General features: G+C 44.3%; 1 long non-coding RNA gene across 2 annotated transcripts; it reads right to left on the minus strand.

Moving 5' to 3' along the window:
- Window positions 1-1,636: 1,636 nt before the first annotated feature.
- LOC146894123 (uncharacterized) lies at window positions 1,637-5,244 on the minus strand. 2 transcript variants are annotated; one of them, XR_015002203.1, is made up of 2 exons: window positions 5,138-5,244; window positions 1,637-2,128 (listed from the first exon to the last, which is right to left on the minus strand). It is a non-coding gene; the product is annotated as an uncharacterized LOC146894123 (long non-coding RNA). The 2 variants fall into 2 exon arrangements; XR_015002204.1 differs by having other exon boundaries at window positions 4,896-5,244.
- Between the last annotated feature and the right edge of the window lie 614 nt (window positions 5,245-5,858).

Here is a 5,858-nt window from a genome sequence, read left to right on the forward strand (position 1 = left end):
TTCAATTTTTAGTCTTGAGGTAGGGGTTCATGTAACCCACACTGGCTTCGAATTCTTCTTAGAGCTGAGAATGACCTTGCACTGTTGTCCCTTCTGACTCCACCTCCCAAATGCCGTGGCCACAGGCTTACACCAGCTCCTCTGTCTGTTTTATGTGGCACTGGGGATGACCCTGGACCCCATGCACACAAAGCAAACACTCTACTAGTGAGTTACGTCACTATGCCTTAAGTAGTTTTGTTCTGATTTTGAATTAAGGATACAAAATCCTTTTTGCATGTTTGTAATAGGTGAGGCTTCAAGCAATCTGGCCGAGTGCCTGCTTGTGTTCAACATCCGACATAGGGGGTGCAAAACTAAACTGTTTTCAGTGGTGTCCATTCCATATTCTCCTCGGGCTAAGCTAATCTCAAGCCCCCTGTGTGCAGTCTCTGTGCAGAACATACGCGCATGCCCAATCCAGCATACCACTCCATTTGGCACGGAATGTCCTAGCTGCAGGTCAGTGTGTTCTGGCTGAAAGTTCTCTGCTCTCTTTCTGGAAGGGTGGTGGTATTGGAGGCTCCTGCATCTCATAGCCGCTGCCAGGATGTGTCAGCCTCTGGCAGGGCAATGAAGCAATAGGTTATAAATAAAACCAAAGCATCCCAAAGGAATGGCTTGTTGAAAATACAAGACAGAACCTTCATCTAAAGAGAAGGCGCTGTTGATTATCATATGTGCAACTCAGAACCAGGGAAGACATCTACAGAGACGAGCTAATGAAATGGGAACATGAGTTCTCAAAGCCTTCTCCAGGGGGAGAGTTGCCTCCTGCCTACAGATTTCTGCATTTGTATCAAACAAAAATAATTCCTCTTTCCTTGGGAGAGAACCCCCATTCTTATCTTCAGTTGAGTTTTTATTTTTAGTGTAACTTGCAGAACACTCTGGACTTGCTAGCTGAGCATGCAGGCCTTTTACCAAATGAGTATTCAGAGAACATAGGAGGGACGGCAGGAAAAAGACAAGCACTGGGGCTTAGTCGATCTCGGGCTCCACTTCGGCTGACTGTTTATTGTGGTGAGATTGAAGGCTGGTTTCCAAACTTCTCTGCCTCAGTTTCCCCATGCTTTTTGTCACTCTCTCTGTGTTTTAGTTTCCTGTTGCTGCTGTTGCTGTGATTAAAAAAAAAAAAAAAAGAAAGGGGCTGGAGAGATGGCTCAGCGGTTAAGAGCACTGACTGCTCTTCCAGAGGACCCGGGTTCAATTCCCAGCACCCACATGGCAGCTCACAACTGTCTGAAAACCCAGTTCTGGGGGATCTGACACCTTCACACCAATGCACATAAAATAAAGCTAAATAAACCATAAAAAATATTTTAAAAAATCCGTTTTTTTTTTTTAAAAAAAGAAGGGACTGGAGAGATGGCTCAGAGATTAAGAGCAGTGACTGCTCTTCCAGAGGTCCTGAGTTCAAGTCCCAGCAGCCATATGGTGGCTCACAACCATCTGTAATGAGATCTGGTGCCCTCTTCTGACCTGCAGGTGTACATGCAGACAGAGCACTGTATACATAATAAATAAAATCTTGAAGAAGAAGAAGAAGAAGAAGAAGAAGAAGAAGAAGAAGAAGAAGAAGAAGAAGAAGAAGCAATTGAGCGGAAAAGGGTTTATTTGGCTTACAGTTTTTGGTTACAGTATCTGGTAACAGTATCCAGTTACACTTTCTGGTTACAGCCTATCATTGTAGGGAAACGAAGGTAGCAGGGACAAGAAGGAACTGGTTATTACTGCATTCACAGTCAAAGCAGAAAACAGTGGATTAGTGCATGCCTGCCAGTGCTCAGCTTGATTTCTCCATTCACCCAGTTCAGTATCTCCTGCCTAGGGAGTGTGCCACCCGCAGAGGCGGATCCTCCCCGCTCAATGAACAAAGTGAAGATAATCCCGCCTGCGCAGGTGTGCACCACAGGTCGACCTTGGGTGTTGTTTCTCAGGAGTAATCCATCTTGTTTTTGGAGACAGGTTCTCTTACTGGGACCTAGGGCTTACAAATTAGGCAAGGTTGCCTGGCTATTGAGCAGTAGGCATTCACCTGTCTTCACCTCCGGCATTGGGATTCCAAGTGTGTGCTGCCACACTCACTCTGAAAAGAAAAGGGGAGGATATAGATATGATCTGTTTTGAAAAGTAAAAAGGGGGATACAGATATAATAGGATAAAAGCACAGATATTGAATCTACTCTGAAAAGAAAAGGAAGGATGTAAACATGGTAAGATAAAAAGGTAAGTTATTGAATCTACTTTTAAAAAACAATTCTTGGTTTTAAAGGTTTTACATTGGATTGGACTTTTGTATATTGTATACAAATTTTGTATGTTGATACAAATTTTGTATATTATTACAAATTTCAGATTAATTTTGTTAAAACATACTGTACATACATTTCTAATCTTGTTCAAGGTATTGTACCTATAAAGTTGTAATGAGCATGGAACCAGATTCCTCTGAATAAACAAAGAAAGGGAAATCTGTAGTATAGATAGAACAGGAAATTTATAGAATAAGAATGAATGCAACTTGGTGTAATGTAAAAGCATTTCTTCTTGTATGTGGTATGGAAAATTACTAAAGTGGAATAGTAAAAGAACATTTGCCGGCTTGAAGGCTGCCCTGCCAGATGGGGGGGGGCTGTACCCAGCAACCATGGTAACGAAATCTTGCCACACAAGAGGGACCCCCACCCTTCTGTGGCCAACTGATACTGATAACCTAGGACACCTGGTTATCAGAAGGATCAAGCGAAGGGCAGTTTCGAACTCACTTAAAAGAGGGGGCTAAAGCAGGACGGTTATCTCACTTCTCACAATGACCCAGGTATCTGGCCTCGTGGAAGGAGAGATCCTCCAAGCCTTCCTCCCGAAAAGCAGAAATATTAAACGCCTTGCCTAAACATCTAATACTCTATCTCCCGAGTACAGAGTTTCATATCCCGAAAACAGACATTTAACGCCTTGCATCCCGAATGCAAGCTTCATTCCCTGAGAATGGACATTGAAGGTCTGTCTCCCGAGAACAGACAAGATACTCTGCCTTTCAGAATGCTTTGCCATCCTGAGAGCAAAGCTTCGTCTTCCAGAGTAGAGAACTAGGAGCCTTGTCTCCTGAGACTCGGTCACCCGAAAAGCCGAGTCCCAAGGCCCTACATTCTGAGATAGACTAGCACCAGGTCAGAGACTACGTGGTCAAGGAGTGATCCAGCACCAGATACCAGCCTGGAACAGGACATCGGAACCTTATCTCCCAAGCGCAGACTACGGGGTCAAGAGTAGAGCCTCGCTACCCAGCCCCCAGTGCGGTCAGGCGTCCAGCCTGAAGAAATTCAAAAAGCCCTTTTTAAGCTGAAGAATACCAGGTCGTATGATACTATTTCATGCATGTATGAGATGTTAAGAGAAGAGCATAGACATGTTAATACATATATTTAGTGTGTGAAATGTTAAGACATATAGATAATTGATAAGATTAGGAAATGTTAGGATGTTAATGGATAAGTTAAGGTTAAGAAGCACTTTATAGATAATTAATAAGATAAGTTGTATTAAGGTTAAGAAGTGTTTTATGGATAAGTGATAAGTTAGATTAAGGTTATGAATTGGTTTTATGTATTAGGTTTATTAGGATTAATAATTGTGATATTGAATTGCCTGTGTGATTACCATTATCAATCCCCCATGCCTATTAAGATTGTAAACCCCATTGATGTATTGGATATTGAAGATGCTAGTAAAGAATCATTATAAAACAATTCTCTTGCTTGGTCTGGTCACTCATCGCTCTCTGGGGAGAAGGGCACAGAGTCCTCATAGATATTACTCGAGAAGAACCTGGAGCTGAAGTCTCCCAGCTCGTAACAAAAGTTCATTCAACAATGTAATGCAGATTTCTGGTCCTTGAAAATTATTACCAATTGTTTAGGATAATAAGAAAATACAGTGTTAGTAATTAGTCACCTATTACAATCGAGCTTGTAGTCACATTAGGTATGTTTTCAAGGTCAAACAAATATATTTTAGATAGGTCATTATCAAATATTTCAGAGATCTACAGAATATGACATTTAAGATGTTTTAATAACCTAGGTTCATCTTTTTTTATGACAATGAGACATGTCTGCTCCTGGCAGCACCAACCTACTTCAGAGAAGAAAGAAAATGGACATTGAAGAAATTCCACATGAAGTTTACTTTCTTTGTGGTAAAAGTAAACCACTAGGCAAGAAAATGCCCCTGCCTCAACTGCTGACAGTATGTTGTCCTGTCGGATATGCTAGGCCTGTAGACTAAAGATGGTTGATCCATTGTTGCAGAGGAACTTTGGGTGACTGTCCATTCATTTGTGGGCATGGAACCCAGGGCCTTGTGTATACTGGGTAAGTAGTGCTCTGTCATCTGCATAGTCAGTCCTTGTGGAAATCGTTCTTTGTTTTTTGTTTTTTTTGGGGGGGACAGGGTTCCTCTGTAGTTTTGGAGCTTGCCCTGGAACTAGCTCTTTTAGTACCCCTTCTCCCAGCTACTCTGGGTCGAACTCCTCTACCTCTGCGTGGGAAATGAGTTTCAGTCCCAGTGCACTGGTTCCTGTCCTGTCAATAAACATCGTGTGATTGTAGCAAGGACGGTCTCTTGTGAGTTCCTGGGGGGTCGTGTTACTCCGAGACTTGAGTGAGAGTCTCCCCACTCCGGTCTTTCAGGGTCTGATTAATGTTTCCCACAGGCTGGCTCTATTGGGAAATGGTGCTAGGGCTGAAGCCAGGCTGGGTTAATTCACATTAACCACGCAGGTAGAATTATTCAGGAAACTGATCGTCAGAGAAACCTGAGTATTCACTCAGTGATGTTCCCCGTGGACTTACTATGGGTCAGATGCTGTTCTAGTGGCAGAGATGTAGCGTGGATGAAATGGACCAGAGTCGCAACCTGGAGCTGAAGGCAGCCTGGTGGTGCGCAGGAAGCAGCAAATCACAGAGGCTCCAGGCACTGCTGAGTGCAGGGAGAAGAACGAAACAGAGCCATAGTGTCTTGGTTTGCTTTCTCTTGCTCTGTTGAACACCCAGACCAAAAGCAGCTTGGGAAGTAAAGGGTCTTTTTGACTTACAGAGCAAGGTCACAGTTGATCATTGAGGAAAGTCAGGGCAGGAGCCTGGAGGGAGGAATTGAAGCAGAGGCTGTAAATGCTGCTTCCTGGCTTCTGAGTTACCTTTCTTACACAATCCTGCCCGCCAGCTCAGGGGCTGGCACCGCCCACAGTGGGCTGGGTCCTCCCATGTCAATCATCAGTCAAGAAACCATCCCTCAGACTTGCCTACAGGCCAATCTGACTAAGGCATTTTTCTCAATTGAATTTTTCTCAGTTCCCTCTCCCCAAATGATGCTAGCATGTATCAAAAGTAACAAAACATTAAACAGCGTACGGAAGTTGGGGTGAAGGGGAGGCTGTGATATGGCACAAGGCGATAGGAGAAGGTCTCAGAAAAAAGGCGACCTTGGAGCAAAGACTTGGGGGTGGGGCAGAGGGCCTTGTGGAAGTTTCCTAGAGGAAGGAGGACTGACAGGCAGACACTGGAGTTCTTTTTCTTCCCTTTCTTCTTATTGGGGATCCGTGTATTTGTGTGTGTGCGCGCGCGTGTGTGCCGAGGATCGCACCCTGAGCCTTGTGCACGCTAGGCAAAGGCGCTAGCCCTGAGCTGCACAAAACTGGAGTTCCGCCGTTTTCAAGCAGCTCTGCCCCAAAGGCAAGCCCAGTGAGGGCGTTTGTGCGCCTGCCTGCGTGCAACTGCACGTCTCAGAGAAAACCCAGTTCTCTCTACTGACACCTT

This window comes from Myodes glareolus, chromosome 6 (assembly GCF_982192425.1).
Source record: "Myodes glareolus chromosome 6, mMyoGla1.1, whole genome shotgun sequence".
Lineage (NCBI taxonomy): Eukaryota > Metazoa > Chordata > Mammalia > Rodentia > Cricetidae > Myodes > Myodes glareolus.